Genomic DNA, 9,674 nt, shown 5'->3' with positions numbered 1-9,674 from the left:
AGACACACAGACACAGAATCTTCAAACCCAAAGATGGAGCCTCACACACACTAACACCCTGCAGCATACACAAGCGGACACTTAGCGCCTCAGCCCCCTTCTCCACATACAAACTGAGCCTAAAGAGACACATGTAAACATACATCATCTTCTAAAATCAAATAAGCACACTCAGACATAGATCTAGCCTTACAGACACCGTGACAGCCCATCCTCACTACATCACACATGTCATCACCTCCATAATTGCCCTCACTGACAGATGTAAACACCCCCCACACACAATTGTTCTTACATTTGTACACACAGCCGTACTCAAGAGGGCACAGACTTTCACAGAGCTCCAAACCCATGTATAACCTTATGTCCTCTATTCAGGCACCCTCAAATATGTACTTACATCCTTACAGATGGTGAGGCAACCATTGATAGGCATTTATAGGCAGACACAGCACACACACTTCTGCAGCCATAGATTCCCAATAGTTACAGTCTCAGTTTGCACATACACAGGCAGGTTCTGACAGATGCAGGTGGTAGAGGGTGCCTGCACACCATCACGATACTAAAGACCCACACCCATATTCCCCAGAGATACAAATATCTGTTTCTTTACTGGTGCCAAGGTACATAAAAACAGCCCCAGCCTCAGCTAATGGCATTTCCCACCCCCTGCATTCATTGCTCTCAGACACAGAAATTCACAGACACAGAAATTCAGAGTGAAAAGAGTTTCCCTTTGAACCCTAATCTTTTATTTAATTTAATTGTATTTATTTTTTTAAGATGGAGTCTCTCTCTGTCGCCCAGGCTGGATGCAGTGGCACAATCTCGGCTCACTGGAACCCTAATCTTTTATACGAAGAGAACAAGTTGCATTGTGAAAGCAGGTGAGGTGTATGCATAGATGTACATGTGTACACACATACACATGCATTCTGAAACATAAACACAGAAGAACAACCCCTCCCCCTCAAATATCTCCTTTGCACATAATAATTTCAGCTTCTACTGGGATTATTCTCAGTTATTACAGCTATTAATGTCTGCCAGGCATGATACTAGGCATTTTACAATCATGATCTCATTTTCCTTTCACAATAATCCCGTGAGGTAGTATCTCTCAGGGTGCTTGTTTTACTGATAAAGAGACTGAGGTTCAGAGAGTTCAGGTGATATATCCAAAACGGTGCACGTGGCTAATTGCCAGAACTAAGGACTTAAAACCAGATCCATCTCACATTAGAGCTCATACTCTTGATTTCTAGGCTACAGACATGACCATGTTTACTTTCTGCACACACACACATACACTCCACATTATCTGTTAAAAGATCTGGATATGACTCCTGGCCTCACCACTTATAGGCTCAGCCTGTTTTCTCATCTGCAAAATGGAAATAACAATAGGACCTGCTTTATCTCCTTCTCTTCCTCCCCTCTGGGTGACTCGGGGAATTGAGAGGTTAATAAACCTTACAGAATGCTGCACATATGCTAGATTTGTGAGGACTCCAGGAAAGAAGGCCATGTAGATTGTACTGGCTTTGCAAAACTTCTTAGACATGAGCAGTGGAGGAGGCTTGAGCTAAAACTAAAGGGCAGGTGAAATTTGGATGGGTTCATGGAGAAGAAAGTATTTCAGGTAGAGAGAGGACCACAAAGGTTCAGAGGCTGGACAAACAAGCTGCTGTACTCTAATGAGGGGGAATGTGAAGCATGTGTTCCTAGAATGATAATAACTAACATTTATTGAGCATTTATGTGCTAAGTCCTTTGTTTTACATGCATTATCCTCTTTAATCCTTGCAACAACCCTACAAAGAGGTCATATTATTATCTTTCTTTTATAGTTGAGGAAACAAGCTTACAGGAGCCCCATTTGAAGCTCTGACACTCAGATTTTAGAACCCAAACTCTTACCTATCCTGAATTCTGATTAAGTGCTCAGATAATAAAAACTGGAGTAAAAGGCAGTAAAGTCATTAGTGAAACACAAAGACTCTGGGGACAGATGGCCTTGATGCCAATCTTGGCATCTGTTTTTTATTCCCTTTATTACTTTATTACTTGGGTAACGCTGGACAAGTTCTTTAGTCACTCATCAGCCTCAGTTTCCTCATCTGTAAAGTGGGGATAACAGAGTTCAACTCCTATGGTTGTGAAAATTACACAAATGATCCATGTAAGAGGACTCAGAAATATGCCAGGCACATAGTAAGCAAATAATAAACAGCCACCATTATGGCATGGACTGGCTGAATCTTGTGATTGTTATTCTACTAGGTACTACATCAAATTATTTATGAAGGCCAGGGATGAATCAACCAAAAAAATCAAATCTTCTCCTGAATAACTTACCTAAGGAAGATGCAGAACCATTATTCGAGCCCAGAACTTGCCTAACTTCAAAGAGGACAGAAGTGAAATTACTTTGGAAAAGGAATCTCTCTTCCAATGACTCGTGACTCCATTAGGAAAAAGAGTCCGGATAGGAGTGACCTTGGCAAAATTAGGATGAGCAAACATAGTACATTCCATTAGGATACTTGATTTCTTCCTATGAGAAACTGTGGGTCACTTTGAGTCACTTTGCTTCTCTGAGCCTCAGTTTCTTACCTGCAAAATGGGGATAACGATACTAATCTCTCAGAATTGAAGTGACAACTAATTATACATTAAAAACTAATATTTTGGCTAGGTGCGGTGGCTCATGCCTGTAATCCCAGCACTTTGGGAGGCCGAGGTGGGAGATCAAGCCCATCCTGGCCAACACAGTGAAACTCAATCTCTCCTAAAAATACAAAAATTAGCCGAGCATGGTGGCAGGCGCCTATAGTCCCAGCTACTCGGGAGGCTGAGGGCTGAGGGCTGAGGCAAGAGAATTGCTTGAATCCGGGAGGCAGAGGCTGCAGTGAGCCGAGATTGCACCACTGCACTCCAGCCTGGTGATGGAGTGAGACTCAATCTCAAACAACAACAACAACAAAATCTAATATTTTTAAAAGTGTTGTAGCTTTATTCATTTATACATCCCTGAAGTTGCATTAAGCACCCTACATGAATAATGGCATCTTCTCACTTCACAGTTCTTCTCCCAGTCACTAAACAGGATGTGGTCATTTGGTCCTCTGAGGTGAATTTTGCATCTTCCCCCATTTGAGTCTAGGCCCAAGGGTTCAGTTTGAAAGAGGCTTCATTAGTAACTGGATAATTCTGTGGGAGGCCCCCAGCAATGGTTCAACCCTGCCGGGGAGTAATTCTAGGAAGGTAATGTGATCTGGGGGAGGCTGGAGACCCAGCTTCACATTTATTTACTTTGACAGCTAAATTGGTGAGCAAGGGGGAAATCAGATGAAAGCCATTTCAGAGTAAATACTAAATACGAAATTTAAACATTCAGATTGTGACAAATGGGAAGGGGACAATGGGAAGAGACACGGGCAGCAGTCCCCTTCCAAGCCTAGGACCCTACCCTCACCCCATCAGCTTCCTAGGTATTTCCTGTTTGAGGAAAGAGCACAGAATGGGGTAAAAACTGTACGATCCTAGGCCGGCAATTTACCTCTCCTGGCCTCAGTGTCCTTGTTTGCAAAATGCACATGTGAATCAGTGATGTGGAAGTGACAGAGAGAGCCTGAGCATAAGACAGACCACCAATCACAGCCCAGCCACCTCCTGTCGGGTGAACTTGGAAAAGTCACTTATCTGAAACTCATTTTTCTCAATATCAATATCTGGGGACAATATCAATCTCAGAGGAGTCAATAAGATAATCACTGTGAAAGGGCTTTGAGAAGCACCAAACTCTGGGGCCAGATGGCTTTGATGTCAACCTTGGCACTTCCCTTTATTACTTGGGTAACCCTGGACAAGTTCTTCAGTCACTCATCAGCCTCAGTTTCTTCATCTGTAAAGTGGGGGTAACCGAGTTCCACTCCTATGGTTGTGAAAACTACGCAAATGATCCATGTAACAGGACTCAGATATATGCCTGGCACACAGTAGTCGATCAATAAACATTAGCCATCATTATGGCACGGACTGTCTGAATTATCTGGTTGTTATTCTAGTAGGTACCACATCAAATTCTTTATGAAGGCAGGGGACAAATCAAAGCCTCAAAGTATATTGCAAAGCAATATTGCATATCTGAAAACATATTGCAAATGTGAACAATTATAATTACTGGAAGTCCCCTTCCAGGAAGCTCTGACGTTCACTAAGTAAGTTCAGGTAAGCAGACATTTGTGAAGCATTTACTCCATACCAGGTTCCACACTAGGCCCAGGAAATACAGGAAGCTGTCCTTGTCCCTGCCCTTGAGGAGCCCACTGTCTATTAAGAGAGAAGAAAGCCAGCAACTCAGTGCAATGTGACAGGTGCTACAGAGGGTGTTATAGAAGCAAGGAGGAGGGGCATTTAACCTGGCTTACGGGTGGTGGATCAGGAAGGCTTCCTAAGGAGGTGACGTTTCAGATAAATCTTGAAGGATGAGTAAGTGTGGACAAGCAAGCACAGAAGGGAGCTGGACCAGAATGAAGAGTGACTGCCCAGTTAGTGTTTGCTGGGGCAACAAAGGGAGATGAGGCTGGGGAGGTAGACAGGAGCCAGATTGTGGGGGGCTGAGTGTTGAGGAGTTTAGATTCATCTTGGAAGCTGGAGTCTATAAGCCTACAGTGACACAGGAAGCAGCATCGTGCAGGAGTTGCACAGCGCAGTGGTTAAGGATTTCAGCCTTGGAGCCAGGTGGCCTACGTTGATGACCTGACCCTATTACACACTGGTGGGGGGGCTGAAGGCAAGTCACAAACTCTATGAGCCTTAGTTTCCTCAACCATAAAATGGGCATTATTAGATAACCCATTGACAAGTGCTGTGACGATACCGGGAGACCACGATGCATCAACGAGTTAAGTTCTTCACCACCAAGAGCCATTGTTATCATTGTTATCACTGTTATCACTAAGAAGTTGAGGGAATGGGCACACAGAAGGCACTAGCTAAGTGGGGATCCTCAAGGTGCTAGATATTCCCTCCTCAGAGAATTCTACCCTGACCACACTATTCAAAATAAATCTCCCCTATTAATCTTTTTACAGCAGAGGGTAGATACAGCTTACAAGTAGCCTCACAAATAGTCTTCTATAGAATGCTAAGGAATTTCAACTTCAAAATAGGAACTATGAGGGGCCACCAAAGGCTTGTAAGCATGAAGATGACATGGCGAAGTTGGAGATTTGGAAAGATTACTTAAGTAGTTGGTTTCAAGATAGATTTGAAGGGGCAAGTACTTAATTGATTGCAGCAATACTGAAGGTTTATTAACTAATAATCTAAGGGACAAGGGATGAGGAAGCTGCAGGAACAAGGAGGATGAACAGAAATAATATAATTAAAAGTTTATTATTTTACTTTATTATGTTATATATGATCATATGCATATATCTACAACACATCCAGTTTCCTAATCAACTTTACCTTTTTTTTTTTTTTTTTTTCTTGAGACAGAGTCTCATTCTGTTGCCCAGGTTGGAGTGCACCATCTTGGCTCACTGTGACCTCTACCGCCTGGGTTCAAGTGATTCTTGTGCCTCAGTCTCCCAAGTAGCTGGATTACTGGTGTGTGCCTCCATGTCCAGCTAATTTTTTGTTTTTGTTTTTTTTGAGATGGAGTTTTGCTCTTGTTGCCCAGGTTGGAGTGCAATGGCGTGATCTTGGCTCACCGCAACCTCCGCTTCCTGAGTTCAAGCGATTCTCCTGCCTCAGCCTCTCAAGTAGCTGGGATTACAGGCATGCACCACCACACCCGGCTAATTTTGTATTTTTAGTAGAGATGGGGTTTCTCCATGTTGGTCAGGTTGGTCTTGAACTCCTGACCTCAGGTGATCCGCCTGTCTAGGCCTCCCAAAGTGCTGGAATTACAGGTGTGAGCCACCGCCGCCAATTTTTTTGTATTTTTAGTAGAGATGTGGTTTTACTATTTTGCCAGGCTGGTCTCAAACTCCTGGCCTCAAGTGACCCGCCTGCCTCGGCCAGAGTGCTGGGATTACAGGCATGAGCCACCATGTCTGGTCAACTTTACATATTAAGGTTATACATGATGTTATATAGAATCATATATATGTAGTATATATGGTATAAATACATACAAATGTATAATATATAATATCATCAGCTATATAACATTGAGGAGACTGAATATAGGGAGTAGGGGAGTGGAAAATGTCCGAGATAACTCTCAGGTTTCTAATTTTTTATTTACTTTTTCCCAATGACACGGAACACGGGAGGAATTGAGGAAGGGCAAGAAGGATCAATGAGCTCAGTTTTGAGTCAATGTACCCGGGGAATATTCAAGTGGAGGGGCCCAGGAGTGAACAGGACATATGGGTCTGCAGCTCAGAAGAGAGCCTGGATCTAGGAAAAGGAATTTCAGAGATATCAGCATAGGGATAGCAGCTGAATCCTTGGAAGTGGAGATTTTACAGCAGCTGGAATTTACCCCATCTATGAGAAGACAGTTGACTTGTTTGCTTTCTGGGAGGTAATTTGCCCCTGAAACTCATCTTACTTTCAGTAAGAATAGTTTTTTAAATTATAAAGCGCATCATATGTAGTGATAAGTGCGAAAACAGACCCAGGTAGTTAAGACGCAGAAAGACAACTAACTGCTTTAGAGGAATGAGCATGGGTGGGAAAATATCTGTTAGACAAGTGATGGGGGTGGGCAGAAGGGACTTCCCAGGCAGAAGGCACATCTTGTACAAGGACAGGGGAATCCAGGAGAGTCCATCATGTTTGGGGTGCACAGTTTAGTCTGGTTAGGAGAATGCCTAGTGGGACTGATCTGTAGAAGGCGTCATAAACCTGGCTTATCCTATTGGTCTAGGTATTTGGAAGTATCTTAACTCCTTACTTAGATTATATCTCAATTTCTCTCACTTCGGGGCTTTGTTCTTTGTTCAACGTTCCCCTTAAACCCCTTACGCAGCTTATTAAACACTGGCCACTCAGCTCAGGGGAAATCACCTATGTCACCGTGTCCCATTCCCAGCCTGGTTCCCATCCTCTGGCGTCTTGAAGCTGCTGAGTCTTCCCTTTATCATGGCACATCACAGTGCACAGGGCTCCTGCCTCATCATCTTTATACCCTCCATGCTTCACCCATGGCAAATGCCGTCTGTTTCAGGAATGAGTAACCTTCCTTCTGATGAGGTCACTCACCAGAAAGCTTCTCAAATGGGATAGACCTGTTTTCAGAAAAGGAACACATAATTTTTTTTTTTTTAAGGTGAAATTTTAAAATTATACTTCCAGTTTAGATAAGTCACAGGGTATGTAAAAATTAAATGTCATTCAGCATAATCAGTAATCCTAGCCAAGTAAGACTGCATGCAGAGGAAAGAAGATACAGACCTGCGTACTGGGATAAATTTCGACAGATCGGTTTTTTTGGGGTTTTTGTTTTTTTCTTTTTAACCGGTGATTCAAAAGACCTCTCCAGAGACCACAAAGAAGAGCCTGCTTCAGAATGAAACTAAGCCAGAGGAAAACACAATCAAGAGATAGACAGATTCCTAATCATATCATTGAACACCTGGACTTTTCAGTTACATGAACCAATACACGTTCTATTGTAAGGGAGTTGGAGTAGGGTTTTTGTTACTTGAGCTGGGAATCCTGACAAATCTGCTTACATAGCTGGGGCTACAAGTCTGATGCCCAAGTTCTTACGGCCTTAGTTTCCTCACGGAGACAATGAGAGGATTTAGCCCACATTGATAGCCTTAAGCAGTACGGCGATGCCACTAGGGCTGGCATAGCCAGTTCTCTATCCCAAAAGGGGTCAGAGACACTAAGAAACAATATTCAGTGCACATCATTCTGACATCTGTTGCTTTTATTCTCTGCATTAATACCAGAATTTTGACTCTACAGTGGTTTAGAAAACACATTTCCAGTCATGGAATATGGTTCAGAGTAGGGCTCGGCAAATTTTTCCTGTAAAGGGACTGATAGTATATATTTTAGGTTTTGTAGGCCACAGTCTTCATTGTAAGTATTCAACTCTTCTATTATATAGGGAAAACAGTCACATGTAAATGCTTGGGCATGGCTGTGTTCTAATAGTTACTTTACATACACTGAGATATGAATTTCATGCCATTTTCATGTCACAATATAGTGTGTATATAGACATGTAACTTTTTTTCTCAACCACTTGAAAATGAAAACAAAACAAAACAAAACAACATTCTTAAATTGTAGGCATACAAAATGAGGTGGCACAGGCGTTTGCTGAACACTGGACTAGATGTTTGCAGGCCTGGGTTCTACCTAAAGCTCCCCCATTAACCATGTGACCCTGGCCAAATCGCTTTGTCTCTCTGGGTTCTCGTTTTTCTCATCTGGACAATGAGGGGGCTATATGAGATAGTCTCTTTAAGGCCCTTTGGCTCTCAAATACCAGAATTCTTGTAGTTCATTCAACAAATATTTATTGAGCATGTATGATGTACAGCCATTGTTTTAAATGCTGAGGGTATAGCAGTGATATAGAGTTCCTGCTTACATGAAACTTACATTCCAATAAAAAGAGACAAAAAAATTTAGATATAATGTTGGTTAGGGGTAAGTGCTTTTGAGAAAATGGTGAGGAAAGGATTGAAGAGCGACAGGGTTGTAATTTTAAAAGCGAGGCCAGGACTGCCTCTTGATCATTAACATTTGAGCAGAGACGAGTCAGGTGAGGGAGTGGGCTCTGCGGCTATCTGGAGAAAGAGCATTCTAAGCTAAGGCAACAGCCAATGTAAATGCCTTCAAGTAGAAGCTCCCTTGTATTCAAAGAATAGCAAGAAGGCCAGTGTGGCTGGAGCACAGTGAGCAAGGGGAGAACAGCAGGCTATCCGGTCAGACACGTAGTGAGGGACATGTCATTAGGGCCTTACAGGTCTTTGAATTTTGGTGATGGAAAGCCACCAAGAAGAGAATCACATTCTTAAAATAACTGTTTAAAAATCGCTTTGGCTACTGTATGGAAAATGGACCCTAAAGAATCAATAGCAAAGGCAGGCAGATAATTAGGAGGGTATTGTAGTAATGCAGGGAAGAGATGATGGTGGCTTTAACAAAAATGTGATAGTGACTTTAACAAAAATGGTGGTGGTGTTGGAGGTGGTGAGATGGCTGGATTCAAGACGCATTTGGAAGGTAGAGTTGACAGGATTTGTTGACAGACTAGATAAGAGCTGGAGAGAAAAAGAGAAAACAAGGATAAACATGCTGGGACTAAATCATATTTTAGGAACAAATGATTACATACAGGAAATCTTTAACATTTAATTTATAAGGCAAGAATTACTCCTATTCTTTTATATAGTAGTATAAAAGAATCACAGATATATTTGTTGATTCAGGAAACTGTGCATATCTTAATAAATAAGAGACAGAGCTACAGAATACTTGGTTTCATACCACTTGTGCTAATGATTTTTGACATGCTTTGTTTTTGTTTGAGATGGTGTTTCACTCTGTCGCCCAGGTTGGAGTGCAATGGCACAATCTCGGCTCACTGGAACCTCTGCCTCCTGGGTTCAAGCGATTCTTGTGCCTCAGCTGACATGCTTTGAAAAATCTTTCCTCATGTGATACTCCTCCCCAGTACTGAGATA

The sequence above is a fragment of the Macaca thibetana genome, chromosome 15, assembly GCF_024542745.1.
Source record: "Macaca thibetana thibetana isolate TM-01 chromosome 15, ASM2454274v1, whole genome shotgun sequence".
In the NCBI taxonomy this organism is placed as follows: domain Eukaryota; kingdom Metazoa; phylum Chordata; class Mammalia; order Primates; family Cercopithecidae; genus Macaca; species Macaca thibetana.
This window is presented reverse-complemented; position numbering follows the sequence as displayed.